Raw genomic sequence first — 26661 nt, 5'->3', positions numbered from 1 at the left:
TACATTAACGGTATATGTGAATAGGAAGTGAACTTCATAACACAAGGATATACAGTATATCTTTAAGCGTCACTTAAACTTAAAAATGAAAAAAAAATCTTTTATGTCTTAATGACATTCCTTTCTGATGTTGGTTTAAAAATTTGTGTTTTATTAGTCGTGGTAAATATCCCTTGCAAAGAAGTGCATATCTTTAATGCATATGGTTACAATTCAGCTTCTGTTCAAAAGATCATCATTTGTAGCCACCCAATTGTGCTGTAAAGAGCTGAGCTCTAAACACCTACCTCTATGATACACAATGTAGGGAAACATGGGTTTATTAATAGACAGAAAACTGACATTGCAGCCAATGCTGCAAAAAAAAGCAAAGTAACACATTGTTAAAATATATATTACTGCTATACAATTGTGTTCTTGTTGCTATTTAATAATCTTAATATGAGGACTGTGGCTGTAAATTTCTTTTAATTTTAACCATGTGATCAATAAGCACACTGAAGGGTGGACATGGCAATGGAGGGTTATGAGTAAGTAATGTGTAGAGGAATGTCGCAAGTCGACAGTTGAGACATACAACTGAATATTTTAGACAATACACTCTCTTAGGTTTGCTGCTATCCTCCTGACCTATGCAGTGTTTGTGACATTATTCCTGCTGTATCATTAAGTACTCCCAGTGCTTTTTTTGTATTACAAAAAGGTGCTGGAATTCACAGAATTGTAATTCTCCTTTACCTTTTCCACAGCCCAGCCAGCATGTATCACTTCACCGTGAGCAGGATGCTCTGAATCACTGCGTCAGCTGAAAATTGTCAGGCACAATTAAACAACCGTCCTTTCTCAAATGTTGTTACAGCACGCATGCGCAGCTTGTATTCACAGGCTGAGCTGTCATTTTCACTGACAGATGTTCCCTTTCACAGACTTTTAGGGACTTGGAAAATTTGTTGAAAAACGGTGCCAGAACTTCATTCCGGTGCATTCAATGAGAAAAAAAATCTCTGAGAACTCCTGACAGATAAACAAAAAGCAAACTGCATGAAGTATTAAAGAACAAACTTTTGCATATTTGAATGTACCTACAACCATCTACCTTAATGCTCAGATTGCTGAAATCTTCACCAACCCTATTAGGCACTAAGGTGTCATTAGCTTGGTCTTACATATGGTTAGCTGAAAGCTAACACAATTCAAAGAATAGAAAGAGTTCATATTCTGTATTCATTTAACACATTTGCTCAACATGGAATTCAGGTGCAAATACAGTTTCATCTAATTTATCAAGTTGATTTCTCTATAATAAAGTGTTCAGAGGTCTAGCCCTATACTCCTACTTCCATTAATTATTCCCCATATTTCAGGGTATGGATACCCTGAATAGGAGGCCTTACTCTAAGGTAAAACATGTCTTTTGGAATTGCCAGTACAGGTCTCACAATGGTTCTTGTGATTAGACCCTCCATTGTGCTGCTCTTTATTTCTCACACGATTCATAAAAAATCCAGAATGTGAATAAAATTTTCTGAAAGCCTCTGCACCGATTACACCCATTAACAGAGCATACATTTTCAGGGACTGTGTTAAATGTTACTCCCTGCTTTGAATAGCTTCACAGAGATCACCAATAAGATGGCATTAAAACAGTTCAGATCTCCAAGAACCTTTTTCAAGGGCCAGAGGTTCACAGTATTTAATGTCAATGCTGTCTATATATGTAGTTAACCCTCAGGAAAGTAAAAGCTAGTGAAAGGACATGTGTGAAAAATGAAAAGCTTCAACATAACCTTTGTTAGGACTAGTTGCCCTTTGTTAAATTAGCTCCTTTTAAGTCAGTCTAGTTTATGATCAGAAAGAATTGTTTAACTGCAATCAATTTCAATGTTTTTTAAAAGCATATGGCAAACAGATTTTTTTTATTTCAATCATTAAGGTCTGATCAGAAAAAAAGAAGAAAGTACTCCTAAGTGGAGGAGGGGGCTGGTAGGCCAAGAATACCATTGACCAGACCCCTACTTTCCAATCTAAAATCAGAAGAACACAGTTTTCTCATATTCACCGTAAATGAGGTAAAATGGACAGGGTAAGCTAGTGATTTGAGTTCCATTAAAGTAGAGCTACTATATATGGGAATGAGTAGTTATAAGTTTAATTTTAAGAAGAAAACTACTTCATTCTAAACACCTTTACAAAGTTTGCGAGTACCCATTAATTTTGCTATGTGGCCATGTGGCCATTTTTTATGCAGTGACAGGCCTAAGACAGGTTCATATCCCTGTCTGGATGAGATGATCAAGGCTGAATCTTGTATTACATAAATAACTGGCTTTTTAAAAAAAAAAATGGGGTTTTTATTTAAATACAATGCTTTTCGTTCTGTGTCTGCGAACAGCCTTTTTCTTTAACTCTTTTTTTATTCTCACCTAACAAACCCCTATATCCATTTTGGGGGGGCAATTGTTGAGAATGGACCCTGTTCATTAACATTGGGACTCCTCAATGTTAAGAGAAGGTATGGGGCTTGGTGTTATACAAGAAGGAAGGGCTGCACACTCATTGACCCACTTTTTTGGCCACCCAGGCTGCATGCCTGAATAAAGGTCTGGTTAGATTTTTTTTAAATAAATGTGTAAGATCCCTTAAAGTTTGTAAAAATAGTGTAAGGTTCAATAGGAAAGATATCAGTTACTTTGCTACTCTCTAGTGTCTTTCCAAACACCATTCAAGGTTCTGCTCTTTGCCCGGGATTTATGGGAGAACTTTGAAGAGATCAGCTCCCCATCATTATGTGAAGTCACCAGCCCACACCTGAATATATAGATTTTTAAAAACTTTTTGCTGGTATGGTGGTGCTCCAGTGAGAGAAGGGGTATCAAATCAAGGGTTCTGATGAGGGGCTTTAAATCCAATTGGTGGCTGAAATTGCTTAATTTGATATCCATTTTATTGTGGGTAAGAAGCAGCAAATAATGCATTTCCAGCATCACTAGAAGGTGTGTTCTATGATCACCAATTTACAAGTGGTGGGATGGACTGGTGCAATACAGCAATACCCTCATAATAAGAAAAAAGTGGACTACTTAGCTTGTAGACTATACTCCTTTAAATTCCAGAACCTGAGCTTACTATTTAAATTTAAAATACTGCATTCGGCATCAATTTTATATAACATTTTTAATGCCACTTGACTCTCTAGCTGCTTTATGACAGTATGAAATTACTGGACAAGACTGACAATGAAAAAAATTGACTTTAATTTACATCGAGAGCTTTTAAAGGTTAAGTCTAAAATTTGCTGTGCATTCTCATAACAGGAAATATAATAGGATGTCATTTAGAAGACAATCTATAATATTGTTTTACAGCTTGTCACCAAATTCACAATATATTTCTTCATCACAAAAAACGTGATCCATGTATAGGTGACAGCTGTTTTTCTGACCAGCTTTCATTAGCATATTCAGCTGTGAAAAAGTAACAAGCAATCAGAAACATTTTTGTCAGTCCATCTGCCAAATAGAATAGTAAATGATACTTTAATTGGACATCTTCAAATAGTCATTCACACTGGCTCCATGCAAAATATGAGCTAATGCATGATCTTACTTACAATGCTTTGTATCAACGTATCCTTTTACCAGCACACAACATATGACAATGCATACAATCAAGTAACATACAAACATGCAGGTTAATTAATTTTGTTCCGGACATCTATAGCCCAGAAATCTCTTGGTGTGATTTTAACATTCTATATGCTGTTTGTTTATTGACGTCTTTAGGCAAATAAATGATACCATAACAAACTGTAATTAGATCAGGATGGTATACTAGTCAAAGAGGCTGTTTCAGCATATTTTATTTACATATATCTGCATATTACTCAGTGTTTTACTGCATGCATAGTATAATTATGATCAGATGAGTTCCAGAGTACCATTCACATACACATATGCACACAAATTGCAAAATAGCTGCAGGTTAGAAAAATATGAAGAGTCATGTGATCAAAGCTGACCTGCTTTAAAGTTATACGTAGCATTTTTTTTAGTAGGGAAGGAGTGGAACCCTTGACAGCCTCTTTTTAAAATTTGTGAGTACCACCCCAACTACCTTCTTTATTTGCACTGGGAACTATTGTCAATGGGAGTGAAAGTGAGGAAAAATCGAAGTTTGAGCTGTTGCTAGCACAGAATTTAATTCTTCAGTCCCCTTTAATAATGATGAATTTATTGCTTGATTCCTATTTCTTTAGACCTCCCCAATCAGATTCATAAAAAAGGCACCTAAGGCACAGAATATTGCTGTCACTGCCAACATTCAAAATTGTCACAATAGTCTGTTTCCCATTTTTTTAATCATTTCACAGGTTATTTTATACTTTTATTTTTTACTTTACTTTATTTTATACAGGTATTTTATACTTTTGATTTGGGTATAATGGGTCACTTGCTTCTAAATGATCTGTTGAGCATTATTGTTCACCTCCAGTTTGTGGCACTGTGTCCTCATATAGAGTGTGTAACAAATTTTAATAATGTCTCAGATGACAAGAGTTTGTAATACTGATCCACCATGACGGCACAGTGTCATCTAGTGGTGTTTCCTGAGTATAAACTAAGAGTCTTTCTTTAATAATTTTCAAGTAAAAACATCACAGATTATATTCAAGTATAAAGGTATGTTAAAAATGAGAAGTTTAAGTACTTTTGTAATTTTCCTTAAAAGTATTATAAAAAACATGTAGCAGCCATCTGTGTGTGTGTTGTCACTTTTTGTTATTATGTATTGATAAGGTTGCTAAAGACCTGGATAGGGCAGGGCTCAATTTTCATTACTGGTGCCTAAAATCAACATTTCCAACCCCAAATAAAAACTCTGTATTAGACTTGCTACTTTTTGCACAGAACATATTACCCAGTGTAGAATATTGCAACAGTGTGCAAATAGGATCCCAATATATCATTGTTCACAACAGTTAGACACCAGTAGATACAGAAATGCAGACAATTTTAGCTATAACTTTAAATAAACTAAATATGGATTTACATTTCCAAAGATCAATACAAACTGGGATAAAAAAACAATGGCTAGAATCACCTTTATTGGAAGCTGAGCTGAAGTTAGTATTATACCAACTGGGGAATGGATGGTAAGACCCCGGGTCTGGATGGACTCCCTTCTCAGTATTATAAATCGTATGCACAAATTTTGACAACACCTCTTTTACAGGCTCTGAACTCGCTCTCAAACTCATCGCCTCCCACCACATCGTTTACTGAAGCACATTTAACAGTTATCCCAAAGACTGGTAAAGATGTCAGGTATTGTTCAAATTATCTTCCCATATCATTGCTCAAGGTAGACATAAAGATTTTGGCCAAGATGCTTGCGAATCGTGTTGTCCCACTCCTCCCAAAAATTTTTTGTTGTAGCACAGGTTAGTTTTATTCCAGGAAGGGAGGCCCGGGACAATACGATCAAAGATATCAATATCACTCACTGGGCCAAAACATATCAGAAAAAAGGTATACTTTTGTCAACATATGCTGAAAAGGCTTTCAACAGAGTTGCCTGGGACTTTATGTTTAACACATTAAGATTTCTGGGTTTTGGCCCCTTGATGTTGTCATGGATTCAGGCCTTGTATCACTTACCAGCAGCCAGAATCAAAATAAGTGGTCTATTATCTATTGTCTATTACTATCTAGTGTCTATTATCTAGTATCTATTACTATCTGATTCAGTACATATTCACAATGGCACACGTCAGGGGTGTCCTTTGTCTCCCCTTCTCTTCAGTACCATTTTTACGTAGAATAATTATTCCAAAGATATCAAAGGATTTGACATTAAAGGAAGGGCATACAAGGTGGCTGCCTTTGCCGATGATCTTTAATTTTTTTCTTTTCGCACTTGTTTACTGGCTTCCTCAGCATGGCTATCCCCCAATCATGTTTCTGTGTATTTTGGCAATCATCCCCTGATCGAACTGACCAGACTGGAGGTTTCCTGATGGACTGGAAGAGTAATGTCCCCCTTAGAATACTGGACTTTATCCATCAGGGCACGGTAAAGGAAATGTCTCAGCTGTCTGAACTGGTTGACGGTGGCATGTTTCCTCAGTGGAGCTATTATTGGTGCAGTTAATAAGGAGTGTGATCTCTCCCATCCATTTTCTCTGTTTGAAAAAGTTTGTGTGGAAGGCAGTTCTGTCTGCCACTCTATTTCTCTTTTGTACTCATTCCTGACTCAACATCCTAACAATGAAGCAGCACAGTTTAAGAGGAACTGGGAGACATCCCTGATGAGACATCATAAATTTTTGAGTGATGAAAAATGGTGAGAGGCCTGTCTGCTGGCACATAAATGTTCAATTAGCACCAGAATTCAGGAAACAGCATACAAAATTCTCACTCAATGGTATGCTACTCCAGCAAAATTACACAAATGGTTCCCTAAAGTATCTAAAAAGTGTTGGAGGTGTCAAGAGTCAGTAAGTAATTTTCTACATATTTGGTTGGATGCCCATCAATAAATCAGTTTTGGAAACAAGTCTCACATTTCAGTAGGCAAATACCAGGACATGACATTTCATTTTTGCCTCAGTCCTGTCTACTACACATCCAAGATTTGCAAATTTAACAGTATAAAAACTCCTTAACCATACATCTTTTGAACACAGCCAAATGTTTATTTCCATTGTTCTGGAAATCATTTGAGATTCCATCTATAAACTTATGACTTCAAAAAGTTGGGGGCATTTATGAAATGGAACAAGCCCGAGCTATAGTTTTGGAAAACTTCAGAAATTCATGATATGCTGGAATGATTGGATCCTTTTTCAATATTACAATATATACAAAGCCCTGAATAGTGGTTGATATGTACATTTTTATAAGGGAGTTTTTTTGTTTTGTTTTTTTCTATGATCAATATGTTTCTTGTGGTCTATGCTATATTTTCTCTTCAGATTGTTGGATCTGTTTGATGAGGATTTATTGATTGGTATAATGATACATCCCCTCACCTCCTGTATTTCCCTTTGGTTTTTATATTCATATATTTTTTAAATTATTATTTTATCCTCTTTTCCATACGATTTCGTGAACATGTTATGTTATTTATGTCCTTTTTATTGTACTATATATATTTTTTGTAATTTTTTTTCCTCCACTTACTTTTTGTTTTGGTTTTCATTATTTATCCCTGTGTTTGTTTTTTTCTGATTTTTCAATAAAGTTGAAGTGTTAAAAAAAATCAACCAAAATTGGCAATATTTAAGCCAGAAAGAGAGTTTGAGCCAGGTGGCAGGTAGACTGTGTGTCCCTAAGGGGGACCTCTCATGATTAAAATATGCAGAACTTCTTATGCTAACCACATTAAATGCTGAATGTTTTGCTTATCCACTGGTTCATTTTTTTAATCAAAACTATTGGTCCAGTTAAAAAATAATTAACAGACATCTCTAGCAGACCATTTCCTACACCTAGCCTGCATGTAAAACAATGAAAGTCTCAAAGTCAAGTAATTTAACATCTAATAAACTGAATAATTTACCTGTCATATCAATCAATGACTATTTAGTAGAATAATGATAAATATCATTTTATTTTAATTCTCAGATGATGAATTGTAAAAGTTAACATGGTACTTTGATAATACACTCATTTAGGAACCAATTATCATATGCTTTATTATTAGATTAGCAAATGCTTAAGATCGTAACCTTGATCATTTCTGAACAAAACTGAAAAATTACTGCACCTTACCGTGTCACATGTCACCCTCTTGGATGTAAAAGCACATTTGCTATATGACATCTCACAATTTGTAAGATGTCAGCTTTAGAAAGTTAGGTTTAGGTTTAAGTTTTTGGGCAATATTGTAAATTGAAACATTTATAGGGAATGGCTTTTTGCTTTTTTTTTTTTTTTTGAAAATGTAATCTACTTCTGTTCTATGTGCAGGGTACAGAGAAGCCCACAGCGAGGAGTTCTACAGTAGGGATCATTCTTGTTCTGGACAACCACATCAGCCAGTTAAACCAGTTCTCCTCTGTGTTCATTACAGCCATTATTACAAGCCCTGTGATAAATGAGAATAGCAGGAGCATTCTTAAGGTCTCATACTTGTTAGGGGTAAGATTGCTCCACACTCTCTAACCCTCTACAATAAATAATGATGAATTGGGTGCTTACTTTGAAGCTGTCAAACAAAGGTATCACCACCACTGAAAAGGACTGTGGAGGGTCCAGGTCACATTCTACTACTTTTTTAAGATGAAACTAATTTTTTTTTTGTAAAAAGAAGAATATAGTTCAATTTTAATGTTTTACCAATTTCTTTCAATATAAAGCTTTGTAATTATATTTAGACACAGACACAGTCATTTTAGTTTTTTTATTATAAATTTGGCTTCCTATATTGCAGTGCTACACAGTGGTGGATGTAGCCAATAGTGGGCCCCTGTGCAGAACTGATTTGGGGGCCCCCTGTGGCTGAGGATGGTACGCAGCCCTTGTGCATTGGCAAACTTTGCAACTCTCTATGTCTGTCCCTGGTGCTACACAATAGTTGTGCTTTATTGATACAAAATTAACTCTACACCACAGCCTGCATTTTACAGTTCAGTTCAAGAAATTCAGACCAAGGTGTGGAGCCTGTATTGTCCTATAACATTCTCTTTCCCTAAAAGGCTTCCTTCTAAATCTTTTACCCCACTTACTAGTTCATTTGTTTCTGTGTGAAGGGCCCATGCATCTTTGTAAAAGAAGACATGGAGGAATATTTATAAAGCAGTAGTGTTCTTTAATTTCTGGTTATGAGTGGTTATGATAGTGGTCACAAGATCTTTCAAAAAAGTGTGACATGAAGATAAAGCACCAAAAGACACCATTTGTTCCCTACAACACGCATTTTTTAGTGACCCATAAAATGTGAACTTTCTGACTGGCTGGATATTTAATGAAGAATTTATGATAACTTTGAAGCCCTAGCATCGTATTTACACCTTGTTTCTATGTTTACTTAAAATTTAACTTGGTAGACTGGCCATGTAACACTCTAGCAGTATAGTAGAATTGTAAGATAACTTTCTGTGGTTATATATTTGAATACAGTCTAAACTTTTCCAGTTTTGCAAATTTTAGTGAAAATCTGAATTTCAAAATAAACGTGCGTCTAATCTAGATGATCAATAACTGTTGAAATAAAACCACACAATTTCATCTGATTGCAAGCCATCATACTCTTGGCAGCTGCAAATTTTCATGGGATTTCAGCAAGGTTATTCAACAAAGTCCACAAGATAATTTTCAGAATCATTCTTCTATCAACGGCAGCCTGATCAGAAGGAACTTAGCAAAGCTTTTGTTTCAAGCATCTGTTTGAATTGAAAAGACAGAATCTATCTACAAAGGCTTGCTAAAGCACTTATAAAAGATTTAACATCAGAATTAGCACATGAGAGGGCAAAATTCTACCTGAATAGGGATAAAACACATAAGCATAATGGTATTTGCATTACGCACTCAGTAAAGACATGTTTCAAATATCATATTGCAATGTGTGGAGGGAAATAAATAGCACTGATTTTAATCTCAATAAGATATTTGATTTTGCATGAATAGTGCCAAATCTAATCGGTTCTAGCATTTAAACCGATACATATATTGGACTATAATTGCCCTTTTACTGTATTATTTGAAATAACTCTTATTAACTATACAGAGAAAACTTGCAGTCCTGTTCTGCATCTTAACTGCTAAAGGGACCTTAACACTTGGCATGAAGATCACTGTCATCTGAAACATCTGAAATCTCTGTCCTTTATGAATATTCGGTCACACATTTTTTATATAATGAATAAATGTTTTTGGAATGGCAGTGTTCCATAGGTTTTTCCATAACCATTATAGACAATTTAATTGGGCAATGTTCACGGCATCTGATATTTAAACCTTTCTTTTTAGAGTTCTAGTTTTAAGTGATAGCATTTATCAAAATTAAATTAAATTAAATTAAATTAAATTTATTATTTTGTTTATGTATTTTGTGTTTACTTTATAGACTGTTTAATACTGTGTTGGTTGCAAGTCACTCTAGACTTTCCTTTGCTTTGCTGCTGACTGTAGTTCTTTAATAAAGAAGGTATATATATTCTACTTGAGCAATTTTGTCATGGTTTTATAGGAAAACACATTTCCATTTCATTCTGTCTGCAGCCACCCATGATTTACTAAAACTAACAAAAAATATCAGATATGTCTTCCTTGTAAACCAATGGTGTCATTCTGTACAGTATTTGTTTCAAAGGCTTCCACAGATATCGTGTACATTATAAAACTTTAATATCCAACACTTCTTCACTTTAAATGCTCCTGCCCTATTGATTTAGTAAATCGTATCCTAATCCAGTAACAATCATTTACTATGTAGTAAATTTGCAGTATTTGAGCTATCACTCACATTTAGGTGTGTTAAAGTCATCGGATGGGATTTCATATACAGTCATGTTGTATTTATCTACAGGTCTCTGATTACAAAACATTCAGCAGGACATAAAGGCTACAGGCTAAAATGGACATATTAATCCTGAATGTCACTAGCTACATATCAAATCAATGTTCAGCAACTGTCCAGTGGAGGCAGAACTGTAAGAGGTAAAATGTAATTCTTTTCAACAGGCTTACTCATACTTGTTGTCCTGTTCCAGTAATATGAATGAAGGGTAATCTCATTTTGTCCTCAGGGGCAGGACATGGTAATGTAAGAGAATCTTAAGTCTTATTTCTAATGCAAGAAGTAATGTGTCATAACGCTAAATCTCCCCCTGAGCCAGTGTTTTACCGTCCTTAGGCTGGTGCTTTATCGGAAATATCAGAACTATATCCTTTAGATTAACCTAAAGTTATATCTCAGTGGCAGAAAAACACAGATAAAGGCATTCACTATAGCTAACTGATGTAGTCTGCTATCATTCAGTCAAATATAGGACGTAACGTTGTTTAATAAATTACGCAATATGTATACACAACAATACAAGTATATATGAACTGAGATAAAGTCTCCCGTTTTGGACGCTGCATTGTGGCTTAACCTCGTACTGATTGCTGGATGATCGGGGATCTGTTCATTGAGGGAATTAGTGGTGGAAGTTAGGAAGGGGGGTGTTAATGTGCCTAAAGTACCAGTGAACCCTCAATTTTGGAATGATCATTGCAAAGGAGAAATGGGAGGTTCTCCATTGTTAGTCCTTAATCTGATGACTTCTGAATTTGGTTCATGAGCTAAAAAGTAAAACAATAATCAGTGATTGAAATAACAGGCTACCTTGACCAGGGCCCTATTTAGTCTCTGGTTGCCAATATAAAAAGCTAAGTTAGTGTGACAAAATGTAATATACTGGTTTAACAAATCATTTATTGAATAATAATTATTTTTCTTCTGCTATGTGCCAACATCAGTCTCATGTTATTGGTTACATTTATAGCCCATACTGTTGAAGGAGTTTGCCTATTTATAGAGAACCAGCATTACACTTTTTGGAAAACACATTTGGAAAACATCAAAACAAACAAGAATATTATTACTTATTGTATATATATTATGTATATTATTGTATTATAAAATACAAATTAGAAGTTAAAAAATATACATTCTAAGGAATAAAAACGTAGTACAAAATATAGAATCATTTGAATGTTTCAGAACTAAATAACAAATGTTTATTTGCCTGAAATCTGTTTTATCTTCTATTAATCCGCTTAGTCAAAGCTGTTTGAGGCTTGAATTTATACAGCGAGAAGGCAAAGCGTTATGATAAGACCTTGTGAACATGCCACTTTAAACAGTACGCCAGCCAGTACAAATAAGCACCGGCCTCCAATGTGCCTGGAAATTCATCAGCAGTACCAGTAAAACTAGTCTTCCAGTCAGCTGATGTTCTCATTCTTTCCTGTTCAATTTGTTCATTGATAAGGATTGCCTACAGTTGTTATTTACACACACCTGCAACGCAGGCCAGGCATTGTCACAGAGAGTTATTCACAGAGAGAGGGGGATTTATTTAGACAAGACTAAAGCAAGCCTTTGTTTCTTACTTTCTAAAACTTTAAAAGAATGCTTGTTTCTGTTTGTTTGTAACCCATTCTACAGTCAATTTACAAGAATAGAAGTTGGAGGAGTTAAAATGAATGTGTGGAGCATTACCAAATTGCATATGGATGACAATTATTGGTGTGCTTGCCAACCTTGCCAAAACACTTTTCCAATGGACCTGCAGTGCATAACACTATAATGTATGATACTACATGAACTGTAAAGTGGTGCAAATTTATACAAAAAACACATTTTTTTGTGTGTTGATGTGACGCCACTGCATAGCATTAAAACACAAGGCAAATCAATATTGGTGGGGCCTGCAACAATTCAATTAGCAACTTGCAATATTACCCTAACATCTTCCTCAAGCTGTTTCACACCCACATTTGTAAAACTCCAGCTGGCACCTGCTTTATTTGCTTTATATTCAAAGTGAGGTAAATGCAAGACCTAGGCTTCAGACCTAGAGATGTGCAGCAGAATGCTGCCTCTCCCAGGTTTCTCTGTTAGGAATGCTCAGGATGATGCAGGAGATGGTCAGATGCTTGCCAATGCACTATGGATGACCAAAGAAGCTATCTTGTTCTTTATCCTGCAGAAGAGGTGGAGGGTGAGGGTGTCTGGGGGTATTTGATGCCGGTCCCATGCTTAATAAAGCAATCCTAGAATGACCCCGACAGTTGGTAAAATAAGCATTGCAGGGAGCCAATCCAAAATTTTTGAAGACACACTTCTCAGGTTTTGCTTTGGGGCCCACTCATTTTTAATTTACTGTTTCTTACAGATCCTAATGTTTCAAGATGTGATATATACACAATTAAATCAGGCAGAGCAGTGATTCATTCTGCATTTCTGTTCACTTTGTAAAACAACTATGTGGGAAATGCCAATCATAGTGAAAGAGTCAGAAAGCCAATAGCTTCTGTTTTGCTGTTCTCATATAAAATCCATATTATAATGTAAATTCTGTTTCATGAATGTACATTGTACTAAATGTTTGTTTGACAAATAGAGAAAATATAGCCTGTCAGAAACTAGTGAGCTAAACTAGTGAGCTAAACTCTGGTACTCTCTGGCCATGCTGCACTCTCATCAGTAATCAGTTTGTCAGTTCTTTCTGATAATGAGATAATGGGCCTGATTTACACTTTCATCGGTGAAGATGGGTGATCCAGCAAACCTGAAATTATTCTGGTCCAGGATTTAAAACATTCGCTAACAAAAAGCCAACAACTTTTAGGAAATCTTTTTCAGGTTTGCTGGATTACCCAGCTTCACCGATGAAAGTGTATTCACTCCAGCCTTGGAGAACTTTAATAAATCAGGGCCCAGGAGAGAAAAATGTTCTACAGCCATGTCCTAGGGTGAAAATGCTTTAGCTCTAAAAATATAGTATGTTCAGTCAGCATTGTTCAGGACAGGAATGCTGAAGATGCAGCTGCTCGAATGTGTGCAAAATAAAATTGTTGCTGTAAGAGACAGCAACCATAGGTCTATATTATTAACTCCCTTCAAGACTGGAAAAGATAGATTATCTTTGATGAACCTGAGTGATCCAGTAAAACTTGAATGGATTTCCTAAACATATTTCCTAATATTTGGCAAAGTTTTCAATCCTTGATCAAATTAATTCCAGGCTTGCTGTATCACCTGGTTTCAACCATGATAGTCTATTTTCTCCAGTCTTGGAGAGCATTATAAATCAGCCCCCATGTGTTGTGGAGCAGAAAAGATGTGTGAAGAAATAAACTGCATTAAGTGATAAAATTGAAAAAAGCAGTTATCAGCTAATTAGAGACATAAGCTGTTCTACATAAGCATTGAAAATGTTGTGTATAAACACAAATACATAATTTCTGGGACATTTAGGAATTCTGTGATTATTTGTACCTGATATAACCTGTGCTGAAAGGAGTTAGGGCCATTCCAGACTTTCGGCTGACCACAGCATTCTACTGCAGGCTGAACTGCACTCCCAATTGCTCTTATTCAACCAAATGAGAGTCACTGGAAACCATTTTGGGCATGTGTTTGCACATTATTGCAGTGGATTGCAGGAGCTATGTGACTTGGAATGGCTAAACACGTAATTGTCATCAGATGTGTGAAATCCATTTGAAGAATGGGCCTTAGTCTGCCTGAGTTGATCCTATCTGTTTTGACCTTTATTATGACTCCTACTGCCTTCTGATTTGATTTTGAACCTAGAGCTGATCCTGTTTTGTCTGGCTTGGCCTCGTATTTCCAAAAATACACTCCATACCTGACCATCTGATAGGTAGAAGGTGGTTCTTGTCTAGTACTAGTTACAAAAATGTTTAAACTCACTGCATTTGCTTCTATTTTGGAATGATTAATGATGATGATGGAATGATGATTTGTTAAAACTGGATGATCAAGTTCAAAAAATTGGGGACCACCAAGCACAATAACTTATTGTGAGGAGCTCATTGGGTCTGATATATTAAAGCTCTTCAAGGTTGGAGAGGATACACTTTCATCAGTGAAGCTGGATGATCAATCCAACCTGAAATGGATCTGGTCCAGGATTCAAAACTTGCTAACAAATAGCAAATGACTTCCAGGTTTGATGGAGCTTCATTCATCCATTCATCCATCATCCATTCCAGCTTCACTGATGAAAGTGTATCCTCTCTAGCCTTGAATATATTTAAAAAATCAGGCCCATTCTGTCTAAATGTGCAACATGTTCAAAATATACTTTGTGGCAAATCAAGTGCAAGTGCTTATTATTGCTAATAAATGTGGTAAATAACCAAATGTGAAAAACATTCCCATTACCTACATACCTGTAGAAATATAAGAGCTGATTGCAGAGGAGAGATTACAAAATATGTATGCAATTATATAAAGTAATGTATGGTATTTACTATTAGGATAATAAAGATTATTTAGGATAAATCACTGAACGTATAACTTGTGGTTTTTAGGAACAGCAGGAAGGTGGGAAAAAAGGTGTTAATAAATCTATATTTATAGCCATATACCTGATTAACTGGGGCACGTGCACCTGCAACAATAAAATAAGAGAAGATATCGTAAACAAGCTACGTAAGGGATCTATGGTTCATTTATAACACCATTTTAAGGATTGCATTTGAAGAGGTGAGAAAATAAGCTAATAGGAAACATCAGTGGATCATCTATCTCCAAGGCAGATTCTAGGTGTCTATGACAGCTGCTGAAATGGTGTTAATGCCATATGGTCCTACAAGAGCATTACAACTACAAGAAAACATTTAAATACACTTCACTACATACTTTGTTGAAAATATAAGCTAAATAGAAGACTGGTAAGACTTTATAAAGTCTGGAAATCCTAAAGTGACTATTTGGTTTGAATTTTAATTCCCAAAAACTGTAACAATCAACAGCCTGAGACACCAACATCCTCAACACCAATGGCTTTGCCGAAAATTATGTATGGCAAATTATAATGAGCTGAATTTGTGATGCATAATATATTAAAAATTATTGGTTTTAATACATGTTGCAAGTTGAGATTACTGTAGTTTATTTAGGGATGTATTTATATTTATTTGCACCATTAATGTGATAACTTAATTTTTACATCTCTTTGCACTGATTTAGGCCTTGTGATAATAAAACGGACTGCCTAACTGTCCCAATGGTTTAGATTCTAATTGGATTGAACGACCCCTAGCATTTTTCATTACTGAAAACCAGAGGTATAATCCCTTCAGAGTCGGATTATGGCTAAATCACAAAACTGGACCCTGATTCTTCACTTTGTAATTGCTATTTTTTTTGCTCATGTAACCTGCCCAATAACATATCATGATGATCAAAACATGCAGCACTCCAACTATTGCTTTGCAGAACAATCATTCCATAAACAGATCTTGCCTTTTAGATCCTGATCTGTATTCTTATCCAATCAAAATTGTAAATAAAGCATATCTGCAAGATGTTTTCCCTTAACAAATTTTGGTAGGCAAGCATTACATTTTTGCTTTGAGAATTGCAGTAATTTAGTTGTTTGGCACTCTGGAGAGCAATGTAAAGCACGATGGAATCTTATTTAAAATGATAATACAGTTAACATGCTACTGTTATACAGCTAATATTTTAACCTAGTACAGCATTGTGTATAGCATTTTAGAAAGAAGGCAACATATTTTAATATGCCATTGTATATTAATATGAATGCCAGAGTCCTGGGTCCATAGAGTCCTCATTATAGTAATTAATGCTAATACTAATGCTTCATTGGAAACATGTGCTCACGCATCAGTTGGATGGCTTGTGTGATAGTTGGCCATTAGACTGCCTTTTATATCTAACAAATAGTGGCCAAATGACCAAATTAAGGGACTTGTACAGGCGCTACTAGTTGTTAATTGTGAGGCAGTGGCATAGGGTTGTCATACTATACCAGGAAGGGTTGTGAGTGTCAGGATTTCTGTATGGCCCTGGTCCAGCACCAGAAGCAAGTATCCTAAACTAAAGCCTATAGCAAGCCCCCGCTCAACCTTGGGTCACTATATACACAATCCCAACACACAGTTGGCCCCAGGACTTCTGTCTGCAAGAGATGGCATCTGGGAAAGGACTGACAAAGGACTAGAGAAGAAAGGATCCTACGCAGATAATCAGTCCACCAAATAAGGTATCCAAGGGTAAAGACAAAGCAAAGTCACAGGCACAATGTCAGTCCAGGCAGCGTACAATCACAAGGTCAGAACCAGGCAGGGTTAGCAACAGCAATTCTAACGAATAACCCACCAGCAGCATGTCAGCCCAGCTTAACAGTACAACAGGGACTGTGAGAAAAAAGGCTTTAAAGTTCTAGCAGCAGCCAATGGCTGGGAAGAATAAGGTCAGGAACCTTAATCTGCTTCTAAAATACTCTTCAGCTTTGCACAGCCTCAGAGAATGTGCTAGGGATGCCAAGAAGGCACATCTTAGGCTGCACGGCTAAAGGGAAGCAGGGGATGCTGCTATTTCTATGTTGCTACAAGTGACACAGCTGGATAGAAAAAAACAATGTGTGATGCTGACCCACAGCATGGGATTGCTGGCCAGCTTAGAATCTCCTACCAATCTCCATGTTAAAAACTTTAAGAAATTGTATTCAGTGAGAAATGTTGGCAAGCATACTAGAAATAGATTTAGGCTTTATGTACACAAGATAAGATATGCTCAGACTGGCAGTAAGGTTGTGGTCCAGTTACTGCTTCCTCAAAACCCTGAACCACGTCCTTTGGGGGGACACTACATATAGTATTGCACCCACAGAAGCCTATGAAGAATAAATGGGGGCAGCAGGGAGCAGTTCAGTACCACCTACTGTAAAATGTGCAACCACTGATTATTTATGATCCAGTGCAGCAGCTAAGTGGCTGGTTTACTATGAACTGCTGTTCCTGATGCAAGTGTGAACTTAGCTTAGGTGTATATGAATAATTAACTATTAATAGTATGTGTAAGCCAGGAAGGCAGAAGTTAAATTTCATGAATACAAGGTTGTTAGTATAAGGAAGCCTATTTGTAACAATACAAAGCAAGGCAATAACATTTCTTTTCATGCCCAATTTGCCAGTGAGATGGTTGCTGGTTTTATAATACTTCATGAACATTTCATGCAAACCTAATTAACCATCAACTTATACCAGCAGGCACAAATTTTCATTATAAAAATTAGAAAGAAAGTTAATTTATTTTCTGCATTTGATCCTCATAACATAACTGAGTAGTTTATTTGCACTGGGATTTGGGTAAAAGGTATCTAATCAACCAGCACTACAAGACTTTATTTTCTTTAATAATATCCAATAATATAAAAATGAACAAACATGCAACTATTTTTTCTTCTATTTCATAACATCTTTTATGCATTTGAAAAAAGAAATTAGGATAAGCCTTTATATCATTTAACATGGACCCATCATTTATGGGTTTAAATATTAAAAGTATATCAAATGCTATACTTTTTAGTGTTGAAATTGTAGTTTTATTGTTGTTATGGATAAATAATTATTTATCTGGTTTTATTGCCGCCTGTATTCCTGTGGGGAAAATTTGTACTTTCCCTTTGTCCCAGGTATCTGGGAAGAAAATGTTGGGAATTCAAAAAAACAAAGGATATTTTCCAATATCTAACATTCAGTAACATTCTTTAAATTTTAGATTTATTTATTTATAAATATAAAAAATATTAATATATATTTATAATATATTAATTATATTACATTAATAATAAACCGTATTTTCTAGTCTATCTTCTACTAAACCAGGCCCAGTATGTGGATTTAGCATGTGATAGCACTTTATGTAGACCTGGATGCTGCTCATTTCTATTGAAGATGGTGGGATTCTTCATGATTTTATAACTTAGCTCCAGATTATTTTTTTTTTAAGTAATGTTGAGTAATGTGAATCTTTTTCATTTACTTTACCAGAACTGCTTATGCATATCCTCTTGATACCATTGACATAAATGTAGATAGGTGTTCTTTGATCAAGCCATATGTGACCCATTAGCATGTTTAGGGTTACAAATGCTGTGTTTCATATCTATCTTTCCATATAGGTATCATGAATAAATGTTAGTCTAAATGAAGTACTTCAACTGTGGGTTCAAACATTTATTTTGCACAAATTGTTTATCCGTCACTGAGAAATATTATAATCTAGTTAAAGATCTTTTTGTAGGTTAAGTCCATAAATTGGTTTTTATCCAAGGCCCATTAATATTGCCCCTGCGTGGTATGCACTTTCCAAAATCAACCATTTTATAAATGCTATTTAGTTTTCAAATTTGTTTCAAAAGAACAAATGAAAAACTTTTTACCGGTAACTGGACTGTACCCTATTTATATTAAAAGTTGTTAAATCCACATGAATTAGGACCTTTGGGCTCTTTCAGTCACCTTGTTCAGAATGATTTGGATAAGTTTAAATCATGTCCACCATTCTCATAACCTTAAAAAAGATGCCTATCCAACCCTCAGTTTCCATGTCTTATCTCTTTTAACCAAAAAATCCTACGTTTATGTAAACCTGAGAGTAAATTAATCAATTACTTTTTGGCAATTGGAAAAGTATTGGTTAAATCATGAGGACAACCTTGCATTTTCTTTAGAGAAGGGTAAACAAATACAGGTACATAAGTAAAGAGAATCTTATGGCTACACTCACTAGTCTGAAGGTTTTAACCACACCCTGATACACAATATTACAGTACAACTTTCTACCTCACATCAATTTTCCTTGGCTAACAACTTCCCCCATGCTCTTCTAAAGCTACGTACACACGTCAGATTTTTATCGCCCGATAATCGGCATCGGCCGACCTGCCGGATCCACGGACGATGGACGACAGCCGATCGTAATGAAAGTGAAGGGGAGAGCGCGCAGCAGGGTGCCGCTCCGTCGCTCGCCCCCTCCCCTCTCCATAGAGCATGAATGGTGCTGTATGTACAGCACCGTTCATGCATCGTGCACTCCCTTGTCATTGGAAAGGATCGTGAAAGATCCTTTCCAACGAAAAAAATTGGCAGTGTGTACGCAGCTTTACTTTCCAATTCTATCTACTTACTTATCTCTTTTTTTCTACTACGAGAGATCATTCTACAGGTGACTTGAACAGAGCATGTACTAGGTCAACTATTGGCTTACATTTTGACTTCACATTCCAAGTCTATTGTACCTCCCCCTCAAAATATTTACACAGTTACATTCAGGATAGACTGAGGAGTTACTACACACATTTGCCCAAAGTAGTTTACTACATGTGTCAAAAGTACATTTTTTGTTAGATTGATATTTTCTTCTTTTGCTTTGGTATTCTGTCTAAGTCTAGGCAGATCTCTTTCCTTTCATATGTAAGAAGACAGCTTGAAAATGTATATCTATATTGTTTGCTTGTACATTGTTTTATATTTTACATCTCATTAAAAAAAAGCCATGTAGAAAATAGTACCGTAAGTCTCGAAGAGTAAATAGTAAAGTTGTAGCTTTCCTGTGTTAATATGATATAGTAATGATTACTTTAAAATGTAATGGATGGCTTCCAGTGGGGGTGTACAAATGAAGCATTTGAACTTACTCTATGGGAAAATGCTGTGTTGTAACATCATGTTTTAATTTGCCTTAATAACATTCCTATTATCCAGCTAATGTTTTCATTTCTTCACAATTCATAAATGTGTGCATGGATTATTCATATAATAAAATATGATCTAATTGCAGTGGGAGGCTGAGAATTACAATTTATTATTTTAAGTCAACAGTGCTGATCATCTTTGATTGAACATCTGCACCTGTCATTAACTGATGGATGATAAACACATCCCTGGTTTATTGCACAGTTCTGGTGATAAAACACTGCATTAATTGCTGAGGGTGCATGTGAAGTACTTTCGTTAGAGACTGTTATGTGTAAAGAAGAGAAATTTAGACATTCAGGGGGGAGAGATAGGCTGACGCATGAGAACAGCTGGGAATGACATTGTGAAATATAGACAACACTAGCAAATCTGCATTGCCAACGTCATTGGCATGTAAACCTGCCTAAACCATACCAATTATGGTGGTGCAGTTTACGTCTTATGTTTGTGCCATATATGTATGAGAGTGGTGATCTAAAACAGAATTTAGAAATCATTTTCATTAACAGGCAAGAGTTAATTTGCTAAACATAAGCAACAAAGCAGATAATTTTAGAGTGTTAAACTAGCCCATAGTTTGAACATCAATGGAGAAAACTTTGTCATGCCTATACAAATAGTTATTGTTTCGGATTTTAAACACAAAAAAAAAATTATTATTAAAAGTACACACCTACTACACACCACCACTGTTTGGGTGTCCTTTATAGTTCTTGTGGCCTAAAGAGAAAAGTGAGTATTTTTAGTAGCACTGTGTACACATGCAATTAAACAACATTGTGAGCAAGGAACCATTTCTTAGTTCATAATCTAATCACGATGATGCTTCTGCTAGTGTAATTAGATGAAGTGACAGTCCATTAGGTATTTAATGGACTGAGCTGGTCACTCCAAGAGCCATGGCTCTAGCAAAACCTGCTATGATAGCATATTGCATAGCTTAACCTTTAACTTTTTATATTGCCCAGAGGACCAAGGAAAGTGCGAAGTTTTGACAAGGTCCAGAATAAAGACATAAGGGTTGGCTTTAAAGTCAGTTGGAGATTGGGTTAAGCATGTGTTAGAAGCTACAGTGTGCACATTAAGGGGACATTTTAAATGAATGGTGCCGTTACACACATTGTAAAGGTGGGCAAAAACCAAAGTTGAAAGCCTGTATAAAGGTTGTACTAGAGAAATGTTTTTATATATTTACTATTAACATGACGCAATAGATTGTTTCGTTATATCATAAATGTACAATCAAGTATTCTTAACATGACAAATGCACTTCTCAGCCACAGTAATAATTAATACATCTTTTATACCTGCCAACAAGTATGATAATTATTGAAAAATGTACCTTGGGAACGGCATTAAAACATCACTAAGTGTTTCACGTCACATTTAATTAACATTAATTATTATGATCAAATTTCAACAGATGAAAAGTGCAACGAAGACAGAAATGTGACAGCACAAATGTGGCTTGTTGCCAAGTAAGATATAGTTTTCTAAAAGGAACCAAAAAATTCTACTCTCAATGCCCATATGCTAATACTCATATTATTGCGTGCTTTGAGTTTGAAGGATTATATGTTTATTATACATTTTTAACATTACAAGCTACTATTATTAGCCATTCCTATTAAAGGTTTTTTACATAAATACTCTTCTGAGCAAATCTTCCATCGGGTATATTAGTTTTGTATTGTGCACCGCTCTATTTTTTGTATTTTAATTTGGTAAACATTTTTTTAGGTCTGTGAATTAAATTAACATTGGGGAAAGGAACAACCATTTATTCCAAATAATTTAGGTCTCTTTCTCTTTTAGGTCAAGGAATAAAAGAACATATCCAGTCCTGCAGTAACAACAGCAACAGGAAAGAAACTTGATCCTGTTCAAATCATTGAACATAGCTGGCTGTTCAAGGGCAGAAATAACATGTCATGTCCAAGGACTGTGCCACAAATCACCACAATTGCAATGTTAACACAATTGTGTACACAAAATAGTTACCAATCACTACTTTTTCAGTTGAATTAGAGCAGTTGAGAGTGTGGTTGAGCATACAGTAAACTCCTGCAGTTTACCACAGGTCCGAGGAAACCTTATAGTTGAAGCATGATTCTTCACTGTTCTACATGAAAAAGAAGGAGCAATACCATGGTTCCAGATTTTTTATCAGTATAAAACACATTGAGAGCAATAGTAAGCCAATCACAATTTCAGGGGGTGTTCTGGACTGAAATACCCTCCAAGTGTTGTAATCGTTGATGCAGTAACAGAAACTCCATTTAAGAAGCAATTAAAATAATCATTTCAGGCAACAAAATTAAATATAATGGTGATTTATTAACAAATATTTAGTAAGTGATCTATGTAACATTTATACATAGTATTGTAGCATGTTTAGAATTTTTAAAAGAAAGTGAAAGATTTAAACATAGTATAATACATCCAAATTTGTTCTCACTGATCATACACAAGTTTTTTTTTAAATGTTTTTAATTCCTGATGATATCTCACCATCTAAATTGAAATTCTTCTATCCATTACAATTCAAAGTGATACATTCCCAAGCGTGCTGCCTTTGTCTCTAGAGCTACATTTTCTATTTCCAAAATACCAGCACATGTCACAATTACTACAGAAAAGAGCAGCTCATCAAGACTGTAATTTAAGACAAAATGCAACATGATTTAAATACCTATGGCCTCATCATTCTCACAGCGTATGCACCCATTTTCGGAAGCTTTGTGCTGATGATTACAGGAAGCATCATTAAAAATTATTTCACTTCTTTTAGGCTCTGACCAGGTGCAAATAGACCAAGTCCAAAGCTTAATGAATAGGGAAATATTCTTATGACTAAATATTCTTATTAGATGACACAGTCCTTCTATACCAACTGTAATATCAGTAAAAATAGAAACACAGCTAAATAAAGAAGTTTATATCTTTAACTTGGCAGATTTGCTAAAAGAAATGTCAGTTTTTTTCTAAACTGGTCAGTTTTTCATTTTTAGCAAAAAAAGATCTATTCCCTCCTCCTTCGATATGCTCTAGTAGAAAATATTACTAGATGTCAAGTGACTCACATAACTTGTAATAAGCCGCATACACAGGTGCAATTCTTGTCGTTGGAAAGGATCTTTCACGATCCTTTCCAACGATAAGAACCGCACGATGCATGAACGAGTGCTGTATATACAGCACCGTTCTGCTCTTTGGGGAGGGGAGGGGAAGAGTGACGGAGCGGCACCCTGCTGCGCGCTCTCCCCCTTCCCTTGCATTAGGATCGCTCGTCGTTCATCGTTCGTGGATCCGCCAGGACAGATCCACCGACGATGAATGACTCGGGCTGTACACACACCAGATTCTTGCCCGATACCCAGCCGAAGCCGATTATCGGGCGAGAAAAATTTGACGTGTGTACGAAGCTTTAGTCTCTAGGTGGCTGGGGAAATGCAAGTGATAAAATGTAGTCATGTAGGTAGTAATTGACAATTATTATGTACTTTTTGTAGGACCTCTAGTACTTTGCCACAATACTACTTGCAGGAGAAAATGCAAGAAGATATTATAAATAAATATGTATAACTGTTACTGGTCCTACCACTGGAATTTGAAAACAATAGTTTTTGGTAAGTATTTGTATAGTCTCCTTATTGATCCCCCTAAAAACATTCAGTCATATTCAGTAAACAAGACCTCTGTTATTAGGTTATTGGTTTCCATCTAAAACTTTTTCCAATGTGTATAAGTGCTGTTGAATATAAAGGCAGCCTAAAACCTCATCCAGATATGTGCTATGCACACTTTTTTTTTAATTCAGCCACAACATGGTCTCTTCACAGCCCATAAAAACATTTAAGCCTTTGCATGTAGTACTGTCTGGCCCTGATAGATTAACAGTCTCCTCCTAGCGGCTATACCCCAATTTCCACTGTACACTTCACCTATAGCAGTGCCCCCTGGACATTGAAGGGATTTGCTATGTGCTCCCCCAACAACCAGGTACCTCACAGGACTTGAGTACAGAAATTATGGAGGCTGAGGGAGGCTGAGGCCTAGGAGACTGGGGCACACAGGAGCTAGACAGGGACACAGATGTAAAACAGTACAGGTCCAGGGAACAGAGCCGGTAGCCATATATGGGTAGTAAGGCTGGGAAGCAAGGTATCCAAGGAGTCAAAACAAAGCAGAATTGAGGTCATAGGCAAAAGTCAGTCCAGAAAGTTAACAATTACCATCTGCAGCAACAGGTTTTTAAGCATTAAGCCACACCATGTGCAGGTAAAGGAAGCATTAAACTACGTACAATAAGTGACTGGGACCTAGGAAGCTTTATAGGATTGGACAGGATAGGACAGACACCAGAAACTAATCATTGGCTGCAGCACATTGAATTTCTTATTAGCATCCAGCTGCACCCAGGCCATGCGGACTAAAGCAAGGGATTTACTGGGAAAGCTGAAAGACACATCTCCATTTGATTGCACACATCTAGTAAACAGGTGATTTCTGCAGAAATCTAAGAGGTGAAGTCAACTATTTACTTGATATCCTCCCCCTAAACTGCTGCTCCATGCTGTGCCTCTGGAGGGAATACACAAGGTGCGCTAGACCACACTGGTGCACAGTGCAGGATTTCCAAAAGGGTAAGTGCCGCCTAACAATTAATTATTTCTCACAATGATTTAAAAGCTGTGTTTTTAAAATGAATTATTGAGATTGAAGTGTATCAAATGTGGCAATATATGACAGTAGATCTGAAGCTGTTTTATGGCAAAGGACATATAAGAAGATATTGTGCATTCTCTAAAATACGAAACAGAATCTAACACTATATTGAATGACAAAATAAATAAGGTAGAATTTCAGTTTGCATCACACTCAGTAATGAAATCTCACCAGTAGCTGGGATCACCATCCATAGGGTTGGAGAAAAACTCTTGCATTATCAGTGGCTGTATTACAGAAAATCCAGTTTAAGCTCAGTTCTCTGAGGAAGTTCATAGAAATCTACCATGGTCACAGACTTTGTTAAATTAATGAAACCTGGATTTGTAAGTTGTTTAAAATGTTAATGTAATATAAACATTATCACCAGGTAGTACTAAATAAATGGCATACTATGATACAATTTTTCATTTGTATGTGCCGTATTGTGTAAGTTAACGTATAAAATAAAAATCTGAATAAAATTGTTCTTGCATGTATTAATTATTGAATCTCTAAAACTCTTTGCAGTAGCTACTAATTATGTATTGCCACTTCTAAAAGAAGAGATATGAAATCTTTATGCCTTCTTTCCAACGACATTTCAATTGGCGTAATTTTCCAAACAATAACACTCTTTGCATTAATAAGGCTGTTAGCGTTCAAGAGTAAAACAAATGTTCCAGTGCCGCCATACAATTGAATATAATCTATTTCAGCACATAAACATGGTAATATTTAAAGAGTGTTATTCTCCTTTGAGTGACTATAATACAAAAATGCTAGATTTTATATACACAAAATTTAAAGCTCAGTTGAAGCTTCAATTTAAATTGTCAGTTTTTGCCAATACATTCAAGGTGGATAAAAACAAAAGATGTGAAATTTCCTAAAGATTCTATACTTTAAAAAGCAGCCATAGCCTGAGTAGAAAGGTCAGTTCCGGACCAGCATGTAAAAGAACAAGACACTTGATCTCTGTGTAGAAGAAGTGGTATTTTTGCAGAGGTCTGATGCTTCCCCGAGTAAGTCAGAGGACCTGATTTAATAAAGCTCTCCAAGGCTGGAGAGGATACACTTTCATCAGTGAACCTAGGTGATCCAGCAAACCTGGAATGGTTTTCCTAAAGTAATTTGCTATTTGTTAGCAATTTTTTTCAATCCTGGACAGATCCATTCCAGACTTTTTGGATCACCCAGGATTACTGAAGAAAGTGTATCCTCCCCACCCTTGGATAGTTTTAATTAGTCGGGCCCTGAGATACAACTCTCCAATTAGCACAAAACAATAAATAAAGTGAGTAATAGAGTGGCTTTTCTAGGCATAAATATAGGACAGCAGGACTTTCCTAGACATCAATGTAGGACAGCAGGGATTTGTGCTGTAATTCCTATGCTATCCTCGCTGCATATGAATCTCTGCTGTTCTATATTAATATCCCTTCCCTTTTTGACAAGATAATGGTAACGCAAATCCTTGTTTCTATCTCGACACACCTCTGGTTGGGAGTCCTGTTGTTAAACTCTCCCTCATTTGACCAGCTAGCATTATTTTCCTTTGCACTTCGGAAACATCTTTAAAGCATCATGTTTTTATGATTTATTATATTCTAAGCTCGCCAAAAACAAAGATTGTGTGCTTCATGGTTCAAACCTCCCTTGAGGAAGCCTACTGGTGAAACATGTTGGGAATTGA

This window comes from Pyxicephalus adspersus, chromosome 5 (assembly GCF_032062135.1).
Source record: "Pyxicephalus adspersus chromosome 5, UCB_Pads_2.0, whole genome shotgun sequence".
NCBI lineage: Eukaryota > Metazoa > Chordata > Amphibia > Anura > Pyxicephalidae > Pyxicephalus > Pyxicephalus adspersus.
Note: the sequence above shows the minus strand (reverse complement) of the source record.